The sequence below is a fragment of the Dermacentor variabilis genome, chromosome 4, assembly GCF_050947875.1.
Source record: "Dermacentor variabilis isolate Ectoservices chromosome 4, ASM5094787v1, whole genome shotgun sequence".
NCBI lineage: Eukaryota > Metazoa > Arthropoda > Arachnida > Ixodida > Ixodidae > Dermacentor > Dermacentor variabilis.
The window spans coordinates 30485153-30498709 of record NC_134571.1 but is presented as its reverse complement, the minus strand read 5'-3'; the positions used below and the strand labels follow the sequence as shown (position 1 = coordinate 30498709).

The following is a 13557-nucleotide window of genomic DNA, read 5'->3' as shown; positions in this document are numbered from 1 at the left end:
AGTTGTCTTAGGCAATCCGCTAGAATCGCACACTCTGCTCCTTCATTTGCTCACGCACGAACATCCAACATGGAATGGAAGCCCGTTAGCCTCACGGCGAGGCGACAAGTGAATCTCTTCGTGACCGGGTTCTCGCTTCTCCACCGCGCGAGAGCTGCAGAGGGATCACTGCTGATGCTGCCATAGAGGAAAATATCAGAGAGAATGGTAAGCTGAAGGTTAGACATTTATGTTTGCTCACTTGTTTCTGGCTTTCATCTTTTTGTCCCCACTTACCACCGGCTTCCTGGCTAATAATATGCGATGGACAAGTGCCAATATTTGAAGAGCAAGCAGGCAAATTCCTCACACCGACGAGTACTTGGCTGACCTTGATCGAAAACGAGCAACAATTGCATGCAGCGCAGCCGTTACCACACTTGTGCCCGCAAACTGAGACAAACTTATAAAGGCGACGAAAAAATGAAAACTTAGGCTGCAAGTTCACTGCCGTACGAAGCAGCCTTTGTTGAAGTAAGCTTTGCTCACCGTCTTTCGCGATAGGCGCTATATACTACAGAAGAAACAAATGGAAGTTGCGCGGCATCTCAACTGCGCAAGATGCCGCAGTTGAAGCTCCGGGTGAGTCTCGGGAGCTGAAAGTGTTTCAATTAAAGTCCTCAACGCCGCAAAACCGAACCTTCTGAATAGACCTCAACCGACACCGCCGATGAAAATGTGGGAACTGCTCGTCACAATGAACTCTAACGATATTCGCGAAGCCCGTTCTTTTCTGCTGAGGTATGCCTAAGAACAACAATTTATGAACTCGGATTGTGCCGCACTTCATCTAATTTTACATCTCACCTTGTTCGCCCTATATTTGAGCATCAATGTATGGCTTCCCCGATGCAACTGTCATCTCCACTGTGGCCACGACGTTCTAGTGCTGCCATGGTCCCGGGACGCAAGCAGTATTTCCAACCACGCATTTCCGACTCAGGCCGAATGTAAAAAAACCACCTCTGAACAGGTTAAAAACTATGTGTGACAAAATCCTGGAGCCCACCTCTACGGTGTCTCACATAGCGGACGGAGTTTTAACTTTGAGAAGTTCAACCAATGATAGGGCGTTCTTCGGTCCCGTTATTTACTTTCATACCGTGCCTTTCTGCAGCTGCCAAAGTAAACGTTAAGTTGTACAGTTAAAACTCGATCTAACGAAACCCGATTTGATGAAGGTCCCGATCTAAAGAATAAATTTCCATTTCCCGGCAGGTACCCGTAGGTTTTAACGTCATCATCAACCCGAATTAACGAGACAAAGTTGACCAAACTCGACTTAACGAAGTTTTTCCTGAAATAAATGAGTAAAAAAAGCGGTGATTTCTTTCTGATTCCGACACAGCCGGGTTCTTCTTCGAGCGTGCGCTCTAAAGCTATCGCGTTAAAGCATCTAGGCGCCATGGTCACACCCCTAGCTTTGTTTTGACGGGTGCCGCGCGCATGTGCGGAACAGCCGACTCAACACCGCCTGGTAGGGGGGGGGGGGGGTTGTTTTTGTTATTTCATGGTTTATGCGACAGATGGCTAGATTAGCGGCAAATACAATGCCGCGGTAGCTTTTGCGTGTCGCTGCGTCATAACTTTTGATTTCGAAGGACTTAAAAATTCCATTCTCGATTTTACGATATTCCAGATTTAACGAAAGAATTCGAGCGTGGTAATCACTTCGTTAAATCGAGTTTCAGCTGTATATGAATTGTGGGGATATAACGCCTCAAATCTTCACAGCGGTCTGTGATCCGAGACGCTAGCTGTAGTGTATAAGCAGCCACCTGCCGGGTGTCGAACCCAAGACCTCGTGCTCAGCAGCAGCACGACACAGCCACGGAGCCACCGCGGAGGGTTCGCTGCAGAGAACTACGCCGATACTGGGATCTCACCTGGCATGATCATTTACCAAACTAAAAGCCTCAAAAGAAACGGAAGCATATCACTTTGCGAAGCTAAAACTGGGTTTGTGCACCGCAGAAACTTGAAAGCAACTGCGTCTGCCTCAACAGTTGGAAACGCCGCTTTCGGCCTTCACATCCGGCGTGAGCCGCGGCAGCTGTTTTGACGACATTGGTATCAATAGAGAAAGCAAAAAAAGAAGAAAGAGAGAAAGAAGGTTTCTGCCGCTGACACAAAGCACCGTCTAATCTAGAATATATCTAGTTCAGGCTACACAGCAGCCCAGTGTTCGTCAACGCGGGCACGGAAGTAAAGGCAAACCGGAAGGAAAGTATCAAGTCAGTTTTGTCGCGGAAGGGGTAGTGTAAGCAAGTATTACGATTTTTACTATCTATACTAGCTGTTACTAGATATATATGAACGAGAAAAAACGGGGTCAACCAAGGGGCCCGATTTCTATTAATCAAAAGAAGCCAATAAACAAAAACACCAAGAACGACATACGGTACTTCCAAATTGAATTAAAGAAATGATAAATTAATTACAATGCAAGTGGATGAGAGAACAACTTGACGCAGGTGGAGAACGTGTCGGACACTTCGAGAATTATTATCTTGAAACTGGTGCTGTCCGGACAATTCATTCCAAGAGGCTATAGTCTTGCCAACTCACCAGCTATAATTCGTAGATTGAAATAGTGGCCATAATGTCAATAATTACAAAGTTAATTAGAGTAACTATGCGAATTATTTAATTAACTGTTTTGATTTCTCGTAGAAGTAATGGCCGCCTGATTGAATAATTTAGATCAAGGATTAGAATTGTGCTATCTGCCACAGGCAATTTTTAAAGATTAGGTGCAGCTAAACACCCTGTATAGTAACAAATTGAGCTCGACAAATAGACCGCACATAGCCCCGGCAAGACAGCGCCCCGCCTGCTTTCCCAAGCCTTATTATTCGCGAGGACGCCAGCTCCTTTGAATCAGAAGGTGTAGCACTACTATATATGAACGGAGACAGGAAAATACGCTTACGCTTTTCTCCCCCCACCCTATCGCGGGAGCGCGGTGCGTTCAGGGTCACGCTGACGCGGCGCTTCTGCGCGGCATAGCAACAGTTGCGCGCAACGTTTTGAATGACATCTGCTTGATTAATTCAAGAGAGCAGCGCGCCCAGCAGCTGTATCATTCGGCTGCGAGTGCTCGCGGCGGCCTTTTTCCTAGTCCTCCCCCTATCTCACTGACTCTCTCGCTCGCTTCCTCAAGAAGGCCACGCGGTGCATGGGAGTCAATTTGCAGAAGTCCGAGTGGGTGGTCACAGAGACAGTGACCCCTACGAGCCTGCCCGGATGACGCCGGGCTGCTACGTCTACAGTGGGTGGCAGCGCGCCACTTTGCTCGCTCCGGTTCGGCAGCGCTGCAGCCAACTGCGGGGAGAACTAGCACGGCTCCCACGCCGGCGGCGTCGGCGCCCCCAGCGTGCCCTTGGCGGCGATCGCGCAGTCTGCGGCCTCCCCCCTCGCCTTCCACTCGCTGACTGCGCCCGTGTGTAAACTGCTCGCGTGTGCCTACGAGCACGCACAGTGTCCACGCATGTAGGGTGGTTTCAACGGGTTAAGTCGGGAGAGCGCCGCTCGCCGTCTGTGGACGACTGTGCTCGCTTTGCGCAAGAGCGAAGCACAGAACGGACAATGGTCGATCAGAAAAGTACGCGCCGTCTCGTCGCTTACTCGACAAAGGCATATTTTCTGTTGTTTCGTGCCTTGGACATAATGCACGATTTTTTTTTAGAAAGTCTGCCACGCGTAGTGAATGCACGGCTGCTCTGAGCGCAGCGTGACACGCACGCAGAAGCAGTTCGAGCATGTTATTTCGACGTACAGGTCGTCTAGATGAATCCTACAAACGTGTGCGTTGAGTCGGCTTGTAGGATGAGACATAGGCCTGTCGCGGTCATTTAAATGCGAGCCGATCGCGTTGAGCCAACGTCGCGTTGGGCTGGGCCACTCCGTCTTCACAGGACAGCTTGACTCAGCCCGACAAACGATGTGATATAAACGCGGACGCGTCCGAGGTAGACGGTTCGCAGCCAGCAACGACGAGGCGGGCTCGCTGGCATGTGGTTACCATTACTCGGTGAGAGGGTGAAATTCTGCGCTCCTCTCAGAAAACCTGCGGGATACATTGACTTATGCTGGCTGATTTCATGCTATAATGAGATTTTTTGACCACGAACCACGAACGTTGTCGGCCAGTCTTCTGTCGTTCTTCGATGCAAAATAAGCCAAAGTAGCAGGAAAGAAATCGCGCCCTGTGATTTGGCGCGGTCGTGGTTAATCTTAGTGTCATGCCTATGCGCGTCGGCTACGCCGGTCCGTTTCATTGCAGATGACGATTGGTTCGTGAATAAAAACCACAAGCCAATCGCAATGACAATAAATTGTCTCATTCTATTTGACGAACCTCGCCGACGCTCAACTAAGTTTTTAAAGATCTGTGAGGGGGTGGGGGGGGGTGGGGGCTCAGTGGATTCAAACTGCGAAACAAGTGATACGGGAGGAGCAACTTCTACCTTCTCTTATGCACTTGTGAGTGCAGTAAAAGTCTGCACTCAGTTTTCTGGGTGCATGCAGCTGTTTCCTGCATTGGTCGCCTAGAAACTATACACAATAAGTGTCGTGAACGATAAAGTGGTCTATCGTTAACCACGTACCAAGGGTAAAAATATGGCACCATGTCAACTTTTCGACAGAGACCATCGGTCACTGGAAAACGAGAAACAAGCGGCTCGCACAAACCCTTCCACAAGATTTGAGCTGACCGTTTCTGTCCACTCCGCGTATTGCCACAGGCGATTCTTCATGCAGATACAGAGCCGCAGCGTCAGCCCGTAATACATCAAGCGGCGAATGCCCCTGTTGTTTGCATCCGGTATGCGGCGGCGAAAGTGGAAAATAGAATGAAGCGAAGATCGGGATCTACAAACGACGGTAACCTGTTTACGCGACCATTTGCGCTGAATGCATCGCGCATTCATTTGTCCTGTGCTTTTTTGTTTTTGTTTTTTAGGATTTAAAACCAAAGTGCGCAGGCAGCGACGCGTGGCGCCCCGTTTCCGCCGGTCCTTCCCTGCAATCAGTGCAGGCTCACCAGGCAGCAGCAGCCGAGCAAAACCACCGCAGCAGCTGCAGTGACACGAAGGCTGACGTCACGGGTCGGCTCATCACCGGCTCGCTCGCTCGCACAAGCTCTGGCTCAGGCAGCTGTCGCCGCACCATCTTTGCGACCTCAAGGCGTTTCCACTCGCTCAACAAGAGCTTGCGACATTTTCTTTCTTGTTTTTAAGCATGTGCCCACTGTTCCTCCACGTGAGAGAGAGAGAGAGAGAGAGAGGAGGGAGTTTATTTATTCAGCGTAACAGGCGATGTAGAATTGACAAGGGAAAACTTCATTAAGAGTATACTCAATTGGGTGCCTGTGCGGCGTGACGTTGTCGAGTTGAAACATCTCTAATGCGAGTCCCATCATAAGCGCATCGTGGTGCCATTTTTGTAGTCATCACTAGTGCTTCACTATCCTGGATGATAGCCGCCTGACATTTTCTTCTCTTTCGTCCCGAAAACGGGACAAACGAGTTCAGCCCGCGGCCGCCCGCGTTAGCAGGAAGTCCGGCAGGGCTGGGTCTAGGGTGTTGGTTGTTTGCAGGGTTGTTCAGGAAACTGGGGAATGAAGAAAACACCCAGAAGAACAGTGCCACAGCGTGGCCACCTTCCAGCGCCGCAGAGGGGGGTACGGCAGCCCCCATATCGCGCCGCCTTGTGAAAAGGCGCGCCAGTCGTCGCCACAAACTACGCCGGTGCGCGGGGGCACCGGCCAACATCCGGTCGGTCACTGCCCGTGGCATCGGCGTCGTCAGCTGGATACGACCGAGCGGGCAGCAGCCAGCTGCAAACAGCGCCGGTTTTAGTTGGCACTTATCCGACCTGCCCGGAAGCCCCACTGCCCTGTGATCCTACATACGTTGTGCGTTCATCAGCTTCAAATAATTCTTGGACGAACGAATAGAAGGTAAAGTTGATGTATTTTACCCATCAGCTATGAGGAGACAATAAATTAGGATAATTTCATTTCTGAACGAAACTGGAGCTTACCGCAGAAGATGTGGGCGTCGAGTGCTTTGGGAACAATGACGTGTCCAGCAAGGCCACCTCCTTCAGCTAAATGATTGAAGCCTGGCTCCCGCACTCATCACCCGCTTTGATAATATGGTTAGCCTCAATTATAAATCTAGTGAAAGCATGCTTATGCATAACCAATCCCGTAGTTTCCGCTTGACCGTCATCTCCGGTAAGAATGAACCTGCTCTGAAAAATGACTAAAAAGAAAAAGTAACACTTTGTGCCACAAAGTCGCACAGCTTAAACGCAATCTTACGCCTAGGTGCATCAGTTCTTCCCCTCGGTTCGGGTGCACCACAATCTACTATACAGGAACACGGAGAATGGCTATCAATGCAAAAAAATAAAACGCTTGCACAAACAAAATAACCACATTTTTGCCCCAATAAGTACAATATGACCACTTCCACTGTGCATCTGCCCTCAAGTCCCACACAGCATGCTTTTATTTTTCCAACTTTGCTTTTTGTCACTCACCAATGGCGGGTGCCGAGTTAGCGTTAGTCAACTCTGAGATCAAGCCAGCTTGTATGGACGACAGAACGTACTGCTCAGCCAAGATTTCTTGCTGCACTGACACAGTGCGGACAACTGGAGAATTCCCGCACCAGTGAAGGAAAAAGTCCAATTTCTATTTAAATACGCTTCCTTTAAATGAGTTATTAAGGCCTGCGAAAAAAAAAAAAAAGAGAGAGAAGCGGGCGGCACGGCAGCTCAAGGCCCCACTGCACCCGTGTGATATAAGGTTATATCTCTCATCATGTGACTTCTTTCTCGCGAATCAATTTATTTCCCTCCTCCGTTCACTCCAAAAGTCTCCAGGCGGTTAAAGGAACGCCGCTGCGCGCTCATGACCCGTTGTGGCGCTTCTTCAATGCCGCCCCGAATCGGCGTTCACGCGGCCGATTTCAGTACAGGCGGTCTGCGAGGGTCGTTCGCCGGCTGAATGGCGTGTGTGGACGCTCGACAGGCGCGGAGGCCCGGACGGCATCAATGGCACACGTGTGAAGGAAAAGGCGGGAGCTATACAGCAGGTTCGTAAAGGCTCGAGCAGCAGGCCTCAGAGAGAAGACGCAGAGCGCGTTTCTTTTCTCTCTATCTCGTCTTTCTCGAACAGTTGAAGAAGATTGCAGATTACCCAAACCGCCGCGCAAGAGTTGTAAAGGCAGACGGTTGCGAGGGAGCGTCGTGGAAGAAGCTACAATTTCGCTCGTTTCGAGCAGCGCCGCCGCGTACGGGGAAAGCGACACGTTGTTATCAGCGAGGGAGCCATAAAGAAATAAATAAGCAGATACGCAAGCCGCGTCAATGACAGGCACCAGTTGGATCGCAGCTGCGCATGGCTGCGCGGCTCCGTGACGAAACGCATACGGACGCCGCGCGGGTCTCGGCGTATACGAGAGAGGCCGCCATCATCGACGGGAAGCCCAAAATGGGCCCGTCGTAAAAATGGAAGAGAAAACGTTTAAAAGAGAAAAGAAAAAAAAAACAAGAACATGCCAGTTGGATTTCCCCTTTTGACATGCCCGTACGGCTGCAGCAGCGCGAAGGCACCGGTTTTGAGGAAAACCGCTGGAGTCGGCGGCATTCGCGCCGATGGCTCCGCTGCTTTCATATCGCGAATGGGAGTGTAAGCGCCTCTTTACCGGAGCGACGACGTGTCCGTGACCCCTCAGGCGAGTTCAAACAGTCGACGATGCCTCGGCGACTGCTAGAGTGCCCCGACAAGGCGCACGAGAGCGGCGTTTACCCGCTCCCGCATGCTAATCGCGCTCGTGGCCATGAGCAGGAAAGATGGCCAACAAAAGTCGCGCGCGAGGACGGACGAGCAATAACGGCCCGATAACGGCACTCAAATCTCACGTAAAACGGACACCAGAGATGCTGAAGTTTCTCGCACATAGTACAGATAGAGGAAGGAAGAGAGAGAGAGAGAGAGAAATAAGCAATCAATTAGCTTATCTTATTGGCATAGTATTCATTAAAAACTTCCTCACCACTTTATCGGAGACAAGGGCATGTTTATTTGAGGACACATACGATAGTGAAGTGCTGCTCTTCAAATTTTGCACCCAAACCGTCGCATCCATAACGACACTGCGACGTAGGGGATTTCAGGACATTTTCAGCCCGTTCCCCTACTTCAAATGTCACAAATGTTACTACACTGCCTTTGCGTTCGTTTTCGAATGCACTGTAATCTTTTTTTTTAAGAACATTTAACTCAAGCCGAGTGGACGCTGCCAAAATGTTTGACGTAAGGGAGAGTTCGCGCTCGAATGGACACTTTTCGTAATTGTAAAGCTTTCCTGCGAGGCAGACAAGCAGATCACAATGTGCTTGTCTTGTGACATGTGTACGCGCGGCTTTCGCGATGAAACCACTTTATTCTGGGACCCTCTGCACAGAGGCTTGCAGAAGGAATTTGATTTAAATTCTCACAGTATCCGATATACGGGTGCACCATGCGATGACGTACCGTTTCGCATGTTTATATTCATGGGGCTGCACAGCTTATGGGAAAACTCTTACGCGAAATAGAAATGCACGAACATTGGTTTCTCCAAAAGTGCGTTAATGCCAGATGGTTATGCACTTGAAATACATTTATGAATGAGGTGACTGTCACTGTCTACTTTTTATTAGGAGTTGAACTCCTTTCTCGCTTTTAGTTAGATCACTGGTTGCTTTGACTGATGTTAGTTTTCTATGCATGTACTGCTCGCCTACTTCTCATTGAATATGAGCGTCGCATGCTCGCAATACTGTATATAGTCATTGTACAAAAAGCATGGCATACTGCTTTTTTTTTTTTTGGCTAAGCACGTGCTTTCACACCAACGCAAACTGTTTACTTCTTCAAGCAACTGTTCTAGCCTTTTCAGTTGGCGTCACCAATCCCGGTTTCCTTTGTTTCTCACGTTGTTTTCTTGACAAAGTGCCTCGATAGCATACAATGCCTTCCAAATAAAGACTTCAGTTTATAGTACGGCGAGTGTGCCGTGTTTCTGTTTCATCGTTGTCCGCCCTTTCGGGCTGCACGAAATGATGTTTCTAAATTTTGTAAACATCGACAAATGTGCGCATTTATAACAATTATTGTCAAAAAGATTGGAGGCGCAAGTAAAATGTTACTTGACTATTATGAAACAGCTTTCATTCAAACCTGCTCAGCAATGGCCAAGCGAAAGCAGTGCTCCGCGTGTTCTTGCGAATGGGAAGGTGCCGATGTAAAGCTCTCTCATAGACAGTAAGTATCGCACCATGTGGACTTTAGTTCTCCTATGAGTAGCGTTATGGTTGTTAATAAGCCTCGGAGGGCGAAAAGTAAAATAATAAGAGATCTCACAGACATGCATGCATGCATACATGCATATATATATATATATATATATATATATATATATATATATATATATATATATATATTGACGCATCGTCGTGAAGGTTAAAAATTGGAGTGTCACAAAACTAACTATTGGGCAAACCTGTGCCCACAAAAGCAAGTTTCGCTCGAGCAGAACGAGAGAGACGAACACGTGCGTCGACCACTGAAATCTGATTCTGTGGGTCAAGCTCGTCGGCAATTTATGCATGCGTCGTCGAATATTCAAGCGTAATTGCAGGTGCTCGCGTGTCTTTTAGAAAGTATACAAGATCCTGCTTGAGCGATCACTTTTAACGCTTAGCCGCTGAAACGCGGTCGCAAGAAAATATAAACAAGTACGGTTGTTGTATATATATATATATATATATATATATATATATATATATATATATATATATATATATATATATATATATATATATAATCAGTCTTCGGCCCATTTGATGAACGCTAGATGTATCGCGGCTTGCCTTGGGAGATACAACAAATATTGTTACAGGACCTGACACAAAATGTTCACCGGTCTTTCCATATACTACAGTGATCCACGGAATCAGCTATCACTGGGCAGTGAACATGCCAATACCAAACGAAGACAAGAAACCAAAGCAACGTAAACGACGCGCGTAGCACGCACGTACATACCTATCAACTAACTTTGTAAGATAAAAGGAAATGGGAAAGTTTTCTCATCCCTGCAACGCGCGCACCATTATTTCAGTAATTACGTATGCCGCCTCTCGGCAACTTGCGACCAGAAACGAACTAGCTAGCGGAGATATCCAATGACAGCGTGGCCCCGCTGCGAACTTGCGGCCGGCCGCGTAATGTGCACGTGCTCGTAAAAGCCCCAACGGCGGCACGCGACATTGCCTTGAACAGCGGGAAAGACCATTTCGCTGAAGGGTAGCGCGACGGCCAAACATTGGGGCTCTTTGCTGACATCCGGCATCGCGGAGCGCGCTTCGCGTCGAAGCGGCGAGCAAGCCCGGTAATGTCGCGGCAGTAAAACTGTGCTGACTGCATTAAGTTCGAGATTATCGAAGACGGGAAAAAAAAAAAAGAAACAGGAAATAGCAAACGGGCTGCTGTTTGTGAGCGGAAGGGCACGAACGTCTCCCAAGAACACGACGGGCACATTGCCTTCTGCTCCTTACATCGCCTGCAAAGTGACCACTGACAACTTTTAGCGAAAGTGGGTATTAGATACACATCACTGATCCTTTCTCAAATTCGCTTACGGAATTTTCCTTTGTGCTTCGCTACGATAAACTCAGTTTTCTATGAGGTGTGAAACTTTTCGGTTGATCGATAAGTGTCCGCTGGTGCTTCTCGGAAGAGGACACGTTGCTACATTTCGTCCGATTAGCGGTGTCAGGGGCACAATACTTGCTCGTGAGCGTGACCCTTACGTAGGCAAGTGCCCTCCGAAAGTAATACAAGCCCTACGCTCCCTATATATGTAAACATCAGGAAGAAGCATCCGACTAGAAAAAGAATGGAAGACAGCCGTTCGAAAGCATGAACATCGAAAAAAGCTCTGCAGCCGTCTATGCCCATACAGTTTCCCGCTATTTATTTTGTTCTTTTTTCTTTTTTTGGCACCACCCACACCGCACACTCCACCTCCACTACACAAAAGTATCTCGCCTTCTTGTGTGATCGTTTTCGAATGCAAAAAAATTTGTTTCTGGCAAACACCAAGCGCCGAACTCGTGCGAACTGGGCTTCCGGACGCATCCCGCCGGTGATCACGCGAACCTTCATATACGCGAGCACGCGAACCTTCATATTCGTAGCTCCACTAGCTAGAAACCTCTCCGCCCACGCAGACGTAAGGACGCGCGTTCCGCGCTTTTATCCTTTTACTATGCGGGAAGGGAGAGGTGTTTTGGCACCGCGCCTACAACCACGTGCGCCTACAAGATGCAAATCGAGCGCGGCGGCAGCTCGAAGCCGGCTAGGGTGGTTGCCTTTTAAAGTGATGCAACAGGTGAGCCCGGCATGGGTGTGAGCAAATGTGGCACCGCCGAACGAAGAGCAACTCACCGTGTGACGCTGGCGACGATGGCGTGATGTGTATCCGCATGAAGATGAATCAAACACCGTCACCGCCACCGCCTACTGTAAAAGCCAGGCGAATTCTTCCACGAGGAAAGGAGGATGACCTTTCGCACAACAACACTCGTGTTTGAAACCGCTACACTTCACTTCAAAACACGCATGCCGAGAAATGCGCCACAGCCAGTTGACGCCCTACGCCGATGCGGTCGTAATTTACCAACAGATCTGCCGGTATTGTCAGCTTCGTAACTCGGGATGACAACGCTCAACATGCAGCCACAAACATCAGCAAGACCCGAATACTCCGACAACCGCTCGCCACGGCGGCATCAGCGAAAGTGTTGCAAGTGGCGCCCCAAGCGGAGCGAGAGTGAAGCAAAAAAGTACACAGTCCACATTTCCGGTCGAGCCGACTCCGGTAGCTCGGGGGAGATCGGGTGAAGTTGCAGTGGCGGCCTCGGGGCCCGGGAGAAGGCATGCGTGATCCCGCTCGGGCTGTGCTGCGAAGGCGAATTTGTCGTTGACTGCTCCTTCAGGCCTGCTTCATTAAATCCGACGTAGGATCCCTTGGCGACGACGCTGTACGGGTCGTTTTATTAAGAACAGCTGCACGAGGATAGAGAAGGAGCTGATCACAAAAAGAAAAAAATCAATGTTTGGCCGAGTGCGTCGTACGAGTTTTGCGTCTCACGAGTTTGCTTTTTCGGGTCGCAATGGGCGGTTTATAACCACCGTTGGCCACTGGGAGGGTCAAACTGTAGCATAGGACCTTACAACGACTATAGCCTATGTTGTTTCGGGGTGGGTCTCAACCGCGTCTTCTTTAATCATCAGTCGCTTAATAAGCTAGGGTTAATGAGCACTCTCGCAGAGTCAAGACAATTCATTAATAAAACGAAGTCCCGTCGATTAACAACGACAAATCGCAGCGCATTAATTCAATTTGCTTTAATAAGTGCGCGGACAAAGTGGGACTAGCAGAAGAGGTCATTTATAACGCATTCATTGTTGAGGCGGTTAAATGGTGCCGTTCCAAGAAAAAACAACGTAAGACTAGTGTTGGCATCTTGATATGGTTAGGCGGCCTGCGGGCTAATGAAAGCCCATGCCGTTGCGAGTCTACACTCGCCAAACCTATCAACATTTTAGGGAGGAGAACTTGAAATATGTTAATGGAGGCCTTCAGAGAGCTTCATGAGAACGGATATACGCGCTGTGCGAGGTCAGGGGAAGCAATGCTTCAGGTCGCAGGCTCGCAGTGTGGTTGGAAGTCAACATTTATCACGCCTTCATCAAGCTTCTATGCTGTTTGTATGTGAATTATGTATCAACTACAAGACAAAATTAGAATACTTCTAAAACAACGAGAAAGAAGAACATGTTAGAATTTAAGCAAAGCGTGCTTATCGCCCACGCTTTGGTAGCTGTCAAAGAAAACTTGTCCGCACTGATCAATACAGGCCATCATACAAAAGTTTCCAAAATATGTCGCGCTGCTCTTTCTTTCATTGTCACCAATACTGCGCTCGTCAATCCTAAAGGGAAGAATAAACATTGGTGGTGTCTCAGGGGTAGACTCGACTCAATTGGAAACAATGACATTTTTTGGCAGCAAACACACGGCGCATAACATTGAACACACACACACAAACACACACACACACACACACACACACACACACACACACACACACACACACACACACATATATATATATATATATATATATATATATATATATATATATATATATATATATATATATATATATATATATATATATATATATATCCCCTATCAAGAATGCAGGATGAAGGTTATTAACAAACGTAGATTGGACATGAGTGAACAATGAACAGTCGATAGTACTGACGGGCCTTGCACAACGTCTGGTGAACGGCGTAGATAGTCGAGGGTTTGGCAAGCGTGTACGGGGGTACAGCTAATACAGGCAGAACGGTTTGTGTGCTACATGAGTGAAGGCCTAAAC

General features: G+C 48.4%; 1 protein-coding gene across 2 annotated transcripts in view; it reads right to left on the bottom strand.

Moving 5' to 3' along the window:
- The window catches only part of cv-c (RhoGTPase activating protein), a 448163-nt gene extending 436257 nt beyond the window's left edge, over window positions 1–11906 (bottom strand). For both annotated transcript variants that reach the window (XM_075688530.1, XM_075688536.1), the window contains exon 1: window positions 11552–11906. The gene's annotated coding sequence lies outside the window, so the exon portion shown is untranslated. The remainder of the gene's footprint in view (window positions 1–11551) is intronic.
- Window positions 11907–13557: the final 1651 nt, after the last annotated feature.